Source organism: Lactuca virosa, chromosome 3, assembly GCF_052849685.1.
Source record: "Lactuca virosa cultivar CGN04683 chromosome 3, Lactuca_virosa_CGN04683_v6, whole genome shotgun sequence".
Lineage (NCBI taxonomy): Eukaryota > Viridiplantae > Streptophyta > Magnoliopsida > Asterales > Asteraceae > Lactuca > Lactuca virosa.
This window is the reverse complement of record NC_136428.1, coordinates 246,516,088-246,524,064: the sequence shown is the minus strand read 5'-3', so window position 1 is coordinate 246,524,064 and position 7,977 is coordinate 246,516,088.

The following is a 7,977-nucleotide window of genomic DNA, read 5'->3' as shown; positions in this document are numbered from 1 at the left end:
AAGGTAGGCAAATGGTGACTTAAGGTTTTCCATAGGTCGGTGGAGCGCGTGTGGTTAACCGGCACATCGATTAAGTGAAAAACATTAAGGGTACCAAGTAATTTGCATGGTTACTTCACACCTTGTTTTGTGATCCTCGGTATCCCAGTCACAAAACATGAAGGGCACACTCGAGATTGAAACATGCCATTGAAATTTCAATGAATCTAAAAAGATCTAGGAGTTTCAAATCCAATTAAAAACCTAATAATTTATTTCGTTTTTTCATGGTGTAAATTAGTGAATCGTCATTCACCTACCTTCAAATACTTTATAGCTTGGATTACGGCATCCCTCTTCCAAGTTAGAAAATATTGTGTTGGGTCCTAGCCTTAATATTTCATATTGGGTGTTATATTAAGGACTTAAAATCAACTAATTTGAATATCTCCCATTGCAGATGTCTGGTTTAGACAACTGTGATCTTCCCAAATCTCATGGAAATCCTATTTCTCTACCTCCACCTCCTCCATTTATTCTCCCTGACCCACAAGCCCGAAGACTTGAAAGGTTTAAGGTCACTCAAGCCCTACTTGAAATGAAACATAAAGATGGAAGACCTGTGTGTACTCATGTCTTAAGAATGAAGTCACACATTGACAGGTTGAGAATGTTGGATGCTGTTATTTCAAGGAAGTTTGCTATTGATTGGGTTCTTCAGTCACTTCCTGAGTCATATAGTGAGTTTATTAAAGACTACTATATGACAGATCACGACATGACCCTAATAGATCTTTCTTATTTGCTTGTTGCTGCTGAATCAGCAATGATTTGGTGTAAAAGTCAAGCAAATATGGATGGAAGGTCTATTTCTCAAACTTCCATGGACATTGATAATGGTAACATTGGAAGTCCAAAAAAGCTTTCTCTTCCCAATGGAAAGGGACCGGCCTTGGTCAACCCGGTTGACCAAAAGGTAAAGGGAAAAGCTAAGTCTGTGCTAGTCCCATGTACCATACCCAAAGAGTCCATATGTTTTCATTGTCAAGAGAAGGGGCATTGGTTGCGAAACTGCCCTGACTACCTGAAAGGTCTAAGAGAGAAGAAAAAAATCAAGAAGATTTGACTCTACTTCAGGTAAGTCCACTATCTAACTCTATTAAGTTCCTTATTGATGATTCTTAATACAAAATGTGACCCGGTTACTTTTTTTTGTGTTTGGCAGGATCAAGCAAAGGGAAGGAAACTTAAAGGAAAGGTATGCTGAATCTAATCGCGAAGATGGATTTCAATCGCATGGTTTGAAGATCGGATTATTGAGCTACTACTTAGAGAGTTATGATAGATTGCTAGGAAATATGTAATAGCATAGTTTCCATTTAAAGTTGCATTGTAAGGAAAGTTTTTTCTGCATTTATTAAATAAATAAAATTTTGTTTTACTTTATTTTATATCTCCTTGCAATGGAATTTATGGAAAATTGATGTTTGTATGGTTCTAGCAATAATGGAAATATGAATTTGATTCTTTAATTTGTGGTAGTGTCTAAATTTACAAAATAAGGAAAGATTCTCATCAACCAAGTTTCAGTTGGACCGAAACTTGGAATCATGCAAGTTGTATATTATGATGAATGAGAACTTTCAGCTTTGGAAAATTAAGACTAATTCCTTGTTCACATGTATATGTGAGTCAAGTGAGGGACTAAGGGATCGAGTACACATTCTTGTGCACTAGTCAAGTCCACCACAAAAGGTTGATAAGACTATTCTTCATGATTTACAAAGTTTTAGTAAATATGGTTATACTTACAAGTTAAGTATAATTCTGAAACATTGGAAAGACTTCGATATGTGGCAGAACGAATGAGAAAAATCAAATTAGGCAGAAGGATAAAAGTTTCTCAAATCTGGAAAGATGGGAGAGTACTTTAGTATCATGTGTTGTGATCATCTTTATGATTAAGAAAAACCATGTCACAATTGATCCTCTAAGGACATCTTAGTGCATTACTATAGCTAAGAAGAGGAATCAAGAATTGCTGAAATGATTGAATCAAGAAGATGAGTCATACTTCGTTCCAAAACAAGTCTTAGAGTCATACTACAAGACTGTAAGTTGAGTGACATATCTTAAAGAAAGGTTTATAACACTTGTCAAATGTAAGAGTAAAAGTGTCCTACTCTTGTACATTTGAAATTGGTAAGTTGTGATGTTTTGGATAAAACAAAGACCAACTAAGGCCAATTGTGCGAAGTGTTTCTCTTGATAAAGAATCCGCACTATCTCTTGAATATTTGGCAAGTGAGTCTTATATGTCAAGAGGACAGTGGGAGTCTTAAAGATATTGGAAAAGCCTTTAGATCAAATCAAGAAGAAAAACCTATAGTTTATCACTAGCACACGACTTGAGGTTTATAACCTATCGTGTTGACATATTCCTACTTCTATGCCCATTCCAGGAGAAGTTGGCTTTGCATATGAGTTCTGAGAGTTCTCAATTGGTTGCATAACAGCTTGGAAGCAATGGCAGGCCCTTGAGCTGGCAGGTGGCAAGAAGTTAAGACTGCACAAGTTCAATCCATCAGAGTTTGGATTTGTCACTAACCTGGTCTTGTGATTATGGTTTTCACAAATTCAGATGGATAAGAACACATACACCATAAAATCTAAGTGTCATAAGGTTTCTCTCTAATTCATGAAAATGATGGTGAGGAAACACTTTCACTAAGTAGATTTTAAGTAGATAATGGTTGTGATATTTGCATTCTCAAAGTCGTTAATGGAGCGTGTGTGGTTAACTGGCACACTAACATGGACTTGTGAAAAATGGCAAAGGTCTAAACAACTGAGACTATGATTACGGCATCCCTTTTCATAGTTCTGAAAGTGTTTAGACACACATATGTGCTACCTAAGGAAAGGTGTCTGATTTTGATAAAGTTTTATCAAAAGCATCTCGTATCAGAAATGTGAACTTTGGTAAGAAGGTCAATAAAGTATTGATTTCTAGAAGTCCAGCTGATTTCTGAGTACATGTCGAAGCTAGTGGGAGCATAAGTATTATGCTAATAATCATCATGCAAGTGGGAGCATGATAATCATGATAAGTGTTGCAAGTGAGCAATGTTAATTATAGAAAACAAAAAGGTTTCAATTGGGAAAAGTTGTTTTGCTATAATTAAGGGAGAGAAAATTATACTTCACTTCAATTCTAAAAGCTTAGATTGAGGTTTTAATCATATTTAGTCAAGGATATATATATGAATTTCATGTTGGAATGGCTCGACATAAGGAAATTCTATATATGGGTCCATTACTTGCGTTCTAAAATTCGATTATGATTACGGCATCCCTCTTCATAATCTAAATTATGAGAACTTGGAAAATTGAAATAGAAATATTATAGCAAAAGACTGGTCTAGTATCATGTCTTTATGAATCGTGTCCCATATGCTTCAGATATAGGATCGATTGCATGTGCTATAATATTCATCTGTTCTAAATTTTTCCAAATGCCCAGAGCATTAAGAAGGGAAAAGTACTAGAACTAGATATGACTAATTTGATTAAGCAATTGTTGAGGACAATCTAAGGTTTACCAAAGATTGGTTGCTCAGGGACAGTTGGAAGTATAGTGTTAATTGTGGAAGGACCATATTGACATATTCTGAAAAGAGGCAACTCTTGTTCAAGAGTAATAGTCAAAAGGGAATATGGAAATGTTCCCATAGGTGGAAGCTATTCATTAAATTTGTGTAATATTAAGAAACTTAATGCAAGAAGAATGTTCAAAGCAATGAACTTTGAATATGAGACTTTGTTTCCATGGAATTGATCTCCATTGGAATACTCTGTAATGTCTGTTGACAAGTCTTTGTGACTTTGTGCATAATCATTACAAGAGGACCACTGCATATAAGTTTAGAATCTAACAAATTTAAGTAAATGCCAGGAATCTGGGATTCGAGCATTAGCAGTATGGATTTGGGATTGTGAAATGAGAATCATTGGAAGTATGTTCAATCGATCTATTTCACAGAGTAAAGATCATAGACAAACTTGGTGTGCATACTTGATGCATTGCATAACTAATGTTTAGACAAACATAATGTGCATACTTGGTGTATGGCATGACTAGTGTTTAGAAAACATAGTGTACATGCTCGGAGCATGGGACAGCTATTGTTTTAATTCAAGAATAAAGTTGATAGTTTGAAACAGTATACAATGAATAATGTGCAATCAATATGGTGATAAATAAGAGGTGTTTTTATTTATATTCAGAAGTTCTGAGACCATAGTTGATCCGATTATTCTTGTGTTTCACATTGCATGTTTTGACTTCCAGAATAACTAAGTCGCTCTTCCTGAATGACTAAGTTATTTAAACTATCCACAGTCGGTCATATGTTGGAAGTAGATATGAATCAAGACTGTCATGGGTTGGATTGTAGAGGTCTAAGATGTTGGACAAAGTGGTGATACAACACTCATGAGTGCTCATAAGTTCTGTGTATTGGATTCAACCCACGCTCACTGGTATCACTTCATGGAATTTTATCTCGAGTGATCGTGAGACGGTAATATCATGTAAGTCTTCAAACCTAGAGATATGACTTGTTGCCTGTGAATTGGTTATATATTGATCGTACGAAAACGCATTGGTAACTCGATGTTATAAAACGTGCCTTTGTGTATGATTCAACAAGTAGTAGAACAAGCATATGAGTCGTAGTTTATCTGTTCCTTCTTGGATTAGAAGCGATATCTGGGCCCCTCGATGATTTTTTTTTGACCTATGTACCGGGCCCGGTCAGAACTAAGTTGATCTGTTCACTTAAGTTCTATGTCAAACAAATCGGAAATCGGGAAACAAACTGCTGGACAATAAGCAAGACATTGTTCCATGTATTTGTCTGGCTGATATCTAGAACAGAGGATTATATGATCACTTATCTTAAATGGAGTATCATCATCATCTCAGTTTCGCGAGACCTTGAAAAGAGCTACGATTGCTGATCGGTTCCTGAAGTTATACTTGCAGTTATAGTTATTAAACTTATCCAAGTAGGAGACTGTTGGATTAGGTGTCTAAGTTCATAACTATTTCTGGGTTGTACTTAACCTGACCCGGCATGGTCCATTTGGGTTGCATGGCATCATGCATTTGGATAAACTAAAATGAGAGAAATAACGCTTATGGTTTATTAATATATTATAAGTTCTAATATATTAATAATATTATTTAATTAGTATTGATCAAGAATTAATCTACGATTAATTAAGTGATCAAAAGATGGCTAATTAAATATATGGGTTGATTATGTAAATCATCCATAACTTATATAGTGGGCTAAAGGCTCCATGGATTATCAAGTTGGGCTAAGGTCCATAGGATGCTCCATGGATGCTCCATGGGAGTTACAAACCCATGGGTCATGGAAATGAAGAGCCATGTTACATTAGGGTTTACATGGTGTAACCCTAATTGTAACACACTATATAAAGGATATGAAGCTCACCAAAATGGGACTAGAAGCAAGATTGAGGGCAAGCCGATTTCTAAGTGTGACATTCTCTCTCAAAGTTTATTCCAAATGCATTTGGTGTTGTGTGAGACATTTGAGGCATCACACTTGGGGTGCTAGGCTCTCAAGGTTTACAAGGAATCAAATCAACTACAAGGTATGTAATTCTAGCCATTTTTATGTTTAATGTTCCCCGTGTATGCTAGATAGGATTATGAACCTTGGAAAAAGTATTTTGCATGTATTTTAGACAAACATAGATCCAAGGTTTTCTAGGGTTGCATGTACACTTAGGAGTGTTAGAATGCTCAAAACCCAACACTCTACTGGTCACCTTTAAAAATAACAGTGACCAAAACTGAAACAACAACTCAAAATACACAAAATACCCCTAAGTCAAACTTAGTCAAATCCTGGTCAAATTCTAAATTCGACCCATCTAGTCGCCACGTCGTGGCCACAAACCGACAAAGCAGACGGGTCTTGACCAAGTCACGATGTCGTGGCGACCTCAGCCATGTCGTGGTAACGAGTCTGGATAGCTTAAACCATTTCCTTCAACTACAAAAGCTCCACGGCTAAGATATGGTCCTTCCCATGGTCTTGATGGGTAAAGTTTCCATCATTATCCCTCAAACCCTTGCACAAGCCAAAGTCCCAACCCTAACCACTAATGGTAACTTAATGCATCAAGATTCTCATTAAGCACCAAAGCCTTAAAGTGGCACCTCTAAAGTTTCCAGAAAGATTTCACACTCCGAACAGACCTTAAAATTTGTTGCTTTATGGACTTGCATGCCCAATACATGCCTTTTCCATTTTAGGTCAAAAATAGGGTTTAATGACTAAAACTTCATGCATGACATCAAAACTTGATTATAATTCAGATCCAAGACACTAAATTCTCTATTTGACCTGGAGATTCATAAAGTTGCAAACATTATGAGATCCCATTATTTAAGTGCATTAAAACATGGAAAAAGGGGACAAAAACAAGAGATCTAGCAACATGGCAAGAAAAGGTTGAGTCTTGGGCACTCACCAAGGTCCAAGAGATAAGCTTAGTTGAAGAAATGATGCTTGCCAAGTAACCACCTCACCAAGAGCTTACTTCTCCTCCTAAAATCACCAAAAAGCACCAAGAATGAGTTCACGAATTCAATGAAGGCTAGAGTTAGGGTTTCCAAGGTTGTGAGGAAACTGGAGGCTAAAACCTTAGCCTTAATCTTCCTTACATAGGGTCCAAATCCTGAAATTAGGTTTTTAACTAAAACACATGCCACGTCGTGGTGCCCCAAGACCACATCGTGGCTGGTCATTTAAATCACACGATCCAACATGTTCCACCACGTCATGGTGATGCTTCACCATGTTGTGGCCACCCCTTTTAAAGTAAATACAATAAAGTTGATTCATACCTGGACCGGATGTTACAAATCTCCACTAATTGAATTAGACTTCGTCCTTGAATTCCTCGTCTATAAATAACTCCGGGTAGTGCTCTCACATTTCTGTCTCAGGCTCCCAAGTCTATTTTGAACCTTTCTGATGTTGCCACTGGACCTTGACCAAAGCTACCACCTTGTTGCAAAAGGTCTTCGTCTTCCTATCCAAGATCACCACTGGTCTCTCAACATAATTTAGGCAATCATCAACCTGAATATCATCCAAAGGAACAATGGCCAAATAATCAGCCACACACTTCAAACGCTGAGAGAAACATGGAAGTGTTGGATTAGGTGTCTAAGACCATAACTATAATTGGTATGTACTTGACCCGAGAGTAGCATGGTCCATTTTGGGTTGCATTCACCAGAACAATCTGATAGGATGGATATTTGAGAACGAGGTTATTTATGATTTACTAATATATTATTGGTATAATATATTAATTGAGAAATGATATTATTTAATTAGTATTGATCAAGAATTATTTTGGAATTAATTTAGTGATCAAAAGAGACTAATTAAATTAACGGGGACTGATTATGCAAATTAGTAATACATATGGTTTGGGATGTTGATCCATGATGGGCTAAGTTTATGTGAAAGTCCATGAAGAGTTAGTCCACACGGGTTATGGATCATAAGCCTAAGTGTAAGAATTAGGGTTACACATGACTCTTGGAATTCTAACATTATATATGTAACCCCTTAGACCCAAAATCGGAGGCACAAGTGTTATAGCAAGGGTATAGCCGATTTTAGGGTGTTCCTAAACTCTCTCTCAAGTTCTCCAATTGTTGGTGGTGTTTTGTGAACCATTTAAGGCATCACACTTGAGGTGCTAAGTTCTTAAAGGCCAAATACAACAAGCTACAACAAGATGTATTCTTCTAACTAGTTTTTATGATTCATATACCAAATTTTGTATGCTAGTTAGGCTTCATGCTTTGGAAAACAATATTGCATGTATAATTAGAGAAAACTTAGATCCAAAGCATTAGGGTTGTATGTGCACCATAAG